The 5,210-nt window shown below is 41.3% G+C and overlaps 1 protein-coding gene across 1 annotated transcript in view; it reads right to left on the reverse strand.

Moving 5' to 3' along the window:
- G2E3 (G2/M-phase specific E3 ubiquitin protein ligase) overlaps nucleotides 1-3,850 on the reverse strand; it is a 64,837-nt gene extending 60,987 nt beyond the window's left edge. Inside the window, exon 1 of the mRNA XM_008567156.1 lies at nucleotides 3,754-3,850. The gene's annotated coding sequence lies outside the window, so the exon portion shown is untranslated. The remainder of the gene's footprint in view (nucleotides 1-3,753) is intronic.
- Between the last annotated feature and the right edge of the window lie 1,360 nt (nucleotides 3,851-5,210).

Raw genomic sequence — 5,210 nt, forward strand, 5'->3', positions numbered from 1 at the left:
TCGGTGCTGCACCTGCACCTCGCTCAGCCAGTGAGTGGGAACCGGTCTGTATGTGGGATCCGAACCCTCAGCGGGAGCGCCACCACGCTCCCAAGCGGCGCACTGTAGCAGTGCGCCACCAGGCCAGCCCGAATTAAGTTACTTTTTAATTACACTTAACATATATCACTTATAATTTTAAAAATTGCACCAGGAGGAAACTAAATATTAAAAAAAATACATTTTCAAAGTTACTAAATCTATTGGTGCCTCAGTTTTTCCATCTTAATATGGGGATAATATTAAAAGGGTTGTGAGGATTAAGTGAAAAAATATGTATAAAGCATTTAGAAGTCCATGAATACTAATAATATTTGCTTCTGATTTTTCCCACTTAAAATGTCTTCTGGGCCCATGATTTCAATACAGTCAAGTGTCATTTAATGATGAGGATGCATTCTGAGAAATACCTTGTTAGGCGATTTCACTGTTGTGCAAAAATCATAGAGTGTACTAACACAAACCTAGATCATATAGCCTATTACACACCTAGGATATACAGTGTAGCTGTTATAATCTTAGGGGACCACCATCATATATGCGGTCTGTCGTTGAACAAAACATCATTTTGCTGTACATGACTGTTCTTATTTTTCCATGTCTGTGAAGTTTATAAATCAAACACTATCAGTAAACTCTCTACTAAACTACATAGAATTATATTCTATCATCCCAGAAAAAAAGCAGTCTTTTTTTTTTTTTTTTTTACTTTTTCAGTCTGTTTTAGTCCGTTTTGTGTTGCTATAACAGAACTACCTGAGACTGGGTAATTTATAAAGAGAAGAGGTTTATCTGGCTTACGATTCTGGGACAGCTGCATCTGGCACCAGACTCAGGCTGCTTCTACTCATGGTGGAAGACAGCAGGCAGCTGGCAGGTACAGGCAGATCACATGGCGAGAGGAAGCAAGAGAGAGAGAGAGAGAGAGAGAGAGGAGGTGCCAGGGTCCTATACACAACAAGCTCTCATGGGAACAAATAGAGCGAGAACTCACTCATTACTCCTCGCCCCAGGGAGAGCATTAATCCATTCATAAGGGATCCGTCCCCATGACTCAATCAGTTTCTAACACTGCCACGTTGGGGATCAAATATCCACATGAGTTTTGGAGGGGACAACACATCCAAACTCCATCACAGTCATTAACACAAGACACAATGTGTTAATTGTACAAGGACACACTGTTCCATACTAAGCACTGCAGACATAAAGGACATAAAGACAAAGAGGACAAGAGTTCTCAGTCTAGTGCTGTTTATAACTAAAATGCACTGAGGAAGAAGCAATTGGCCTGGGGAGTCTTGAAACCCATTCAGGTGAAATCTTGAGGAGAAATGCAAAGACCAATGGCAAAATATACATAAAAATAATAAGAGAATAGATTTGGAGAATTACAGTGGTGTGATGGAACATCAGCAGGATGGAAAAGAGTGGTGTGATGAAACATCAGCACAGGATGGAATATTATGAAGATGAAGCTTGGAAAAGGAGTTTAGAGCCACACACTGAAGGTCTTTGTAAAAAAAAGAAAAAGCTAAGAAATTACAATTATATATCATAGACAATGGAAGGACATCAGAGATTTTCATGGAGCAATATGTGGAGGAAGACTGCAGAGAGGAGTCAGGAAGCATCACTTTAAAAAAAAGGCATAAACTTTCCAATTAAATCCAGTTTCTGACCTTAGTTCAAATATTTTACTACTTGTATGAGAACAAATTACTAAATCTCTCTTTTCTCATCTGAAAATAATAGTTACCTCAGTGGTACTGTGAAGATTAATGAGATAATGTATGTAATGTGGTTTGTACAATGCTTAGTAACTCAATATAACTGGAGAAGCATATGTATGATTTACTATGTGCCACAAACTATTCTAAGGTCTTTATATGTATTAACCCATTTAATTCTCACAATAATCTTACAAGGTAGGTATTACCCCATTATACAGCCAAGGGAACTAAAGCACATCAAAGTCAAACAGGTATCATGTGTAGAGATGGGATTCAAACCAGACAATCAGGCTCCAGTTCCATGTCATTAAACAATTTATAATGCCTCTCTAGGAAAGATCTTTTAAAAAAGACCAGTTTTTTAAATTGGTAGAATTTTTTAAACTTTCAGTTAAATATGCAGATTCTTCAACCCTGTCCTCCAAACGTACTGATTCAGACAATCTCTGAAATTTGAAGTGCAAGAATCAGCATGTAACCACCTCTTCAAGGTAATGTATACACAATAAAGTTTGAAACTCACTGATTTAGGTAGGTAAAGCAAAAACTCAATGAAAAGAGTCCAAGTAGGGAAAAGGAACAGATTAGGATGTAGAGATCAATTTTTATAAAATTACCATTTGCTGGTAGCTTATATAAAATGAGCGGAATGGCTGTCTGCAGTCCTTAGGGAGGTATAGCCAATGTCTCTGTTGCAGTCTTATTTAAAATGTTTATAAACACTGATTATTTAAATATATTCTTCCTGGCAAACACCAAAAACAAAAGTTCATTAGCAGGGATGCAGGGATTGTGGGGTGGGGAGAAGAGGAGGCAGAGAGGCCAACACTGGATGAAGGAATGTCTTTATTCTGAATTTTTATTAAGCCCTACTTTTAGAAAAGATATTTAAACATTTGTATTGTACAGCACCTCGATGTTAAAAATTTAAAACTTAAATGGAACTTAAAATATCTCTTCCTATAAAGCAACACAAAATTAGTGTGACAGTTTTCAATAAGGCAAGATATAGGACTTCTACAAATTTAAACTGCTCATTTATAATTTAAATTTAGGGTACACATTTAAACTACTTCAGAAAGCATGGCTTTACTACGGCGTTACATATTTTGATATTTGAGGCAGTTCATCGTTAGAAATAAACCCCACAAAACAACAAAAAAGAAGAAAACCCGATTCTCGAAGCATTTGCAGAGTACTTCAAAATGACTCCATAATAACCCCGTTGGCCAATGAATGAAGTGGATGAAAAGGCAGGGCGGTGGAACTAAACCTTATCCCTATTGTTAGCAAACTAAGACCCTTGTGAATCACCGCTGTTACTATAGACAGTTTAAATGATCAAGAGTCTAGGATTTTTGCGGTACATGAAAAATGTCAACCGTGAAAGAAAAATATCCGGGCTTTAAATACAAAGGATACTCGGATTTCAGTTTAAATCCCCACCAGGCATTTCAAAGACTGTCATTTCCCTGCGGTCCAAAGTAATGAAGACAGCTCTCGGTATCACTCTTAGGAGGAATTCCAAGTCAGGTAGAGCATCTCTTATTCTAAACCCAACCCCAAGCTTCCACCTTTAATAAGAGAAGATTCTTTTATCTGTGGTAACGCTTTCACAATGAGATTTAACTACTGTTGAAGTTTCAGCATTGGCCCCGAACTGGTGGAAATACTAAACCGCAATTACGAAAAAAATCAGAGACAGCGCATAACCAAGGCTCCATCTCGGGGTCCCGCCGGGCCTCCGAATCCTCCATACTTAGGATTGGCTGGCGTGCGCAAATGTCGGGAGCGCTGACCAGGGAGAAGCTCTCCAGCGCCCCGATTTCCCAGTCTCCACGCCTGGCCCCAGTACAAGACACCCCCAAAGACATCTTGAAGTCCCCGCTCCGCTGTCCGGCCTTGAGACCCCCGGTTCCATCCGACGGCCTCGCTTCTCGCCCTGGAATATTCCGTCTCTTCCCGTTCCCAATTTACTCACCAAGTCGCGCTAGACAAAATTCCCACAGAAGCAGTGCCACTTTTCCCTTCTCACGCCAGGCCGCCTCACGCCAGGCTGCCTCACGCCAGGCCGCCTCACGCCAGGCCGCCTCACGTCAGGCAGCCTCACGCCAGGCAGCCTCACGCCAACCGCAAGGTGCCCCATCCAACGGCCCTCAGGATTCAAATTCGCCCACTTCCGTCCGCAACCCGGAAGGAACGATCGGCCCCGCCCCTGAGGGGCGGGCCCGCGGAGGCGCCAGCCTTGGGGAGGGCCTAGGAGCGTCCCCGCTCTCTGCACCGGGCTGAAGTAACTGTCCTTTTCTCCTTGGTTTCGTTTATCCGGTCTTTTCGGGGCGGTTACTGCCTAATGGCTCTGGATAGAACCCTCTTGTTTCTGAAATGGACGGAGACATGCTGAAATTTCATCACCTGCAACAAGTGGGGAAAATAAAAGCACTAGCGGAGCCCGGAGATTTTCTACCCCTCCCCTCGCCCTTGTGTAAATAACCGTAGCAGCAAGAAGAAAAAAGTAAACCCTCCACATGCTTAGTACAGGTTTTTCTGGGCCTTCTTAGTTCTATTCCAGCACAGTCAGGACTTTTAACATCTTTCCCTCCCTTGTTTGAGGAACACAAAAAGCCAAGTGCACTAATCACCCCTATTCCAGCCACAAATTGAAAGTGGTCCGACCAGTTTCTGGTCCCAAATAAAATATTTGAAGACAAGTGTGTTAGAAAGCGATAAATCTTTTCCCCCCTCTAATAAAGGATCATTTTACAAAATTGTTACGTATTGTCTTGTGAGATTTCTGGGACAACGGTGTCATTTTCTTTTACCGAGGACCACAATATATCCTTGCTCCAGAATGTCGTAAGCTTTTGAAGGGATACAACTGGGAGCTTTTAGAAACGAAAGTAAGGACTGGACCTGCTCTTGGGGCGGGGACGGGGTGTGGGGAGTGGGGAGTAAACAAACCTGACCTTTAGGGCTGTGATTGATGCTGCTACCAGATCATCCTCACATCTAATAGTGATTTACCTAAACTGATCAGTTCAAACCAAGCCTTAACAGCACACCAGTCTCTGTCAAAAATATAATTTGAAAGATTTGTTTGATTTCTAGGAATCTATTTTACAGATAATCTGGCACCGGGGTGTGTAAAGCTATTAGCTGATGTAACGTTTTTAACAGTGCAGAATAGGAAATAACCTGTGTCTACCAATAAGGAAATGGTTAAATAAGTTATGATACTTTAGGATCTGATATACTGAAACTGCAAGTACCGAAGGTAATGAAGTAGATTAGTAGGTACCTGCAATAAAATATTAAAAAAGTTTTAGAAGGACTACAGTATCCTTCTTTTAAAGTGTGTGTGTATATGGCATACAAAGTTTCTAGATTGAGACATAAACAGGAAACTGTTATCTCTGGGAATGGGATTGGCCAACAGTGGTA

The sequence above is a fragment of the Galeopterus variegatus genome, unplaced genomic scaffold, assembly GCF_000696425.1.
Source record: "Galeopterus variegatus unplaced genomic scaffold, G_variegatus-3.0.2 Scaffold299, whole genome shotgun sequence".
Classification (NCBI taxonomy): Eukaryota; Metazoa; Chordata; class Mammalia; order Dermoptera; family Cynocephalidae; genus Galeopterus; species Galeopterus variegatus.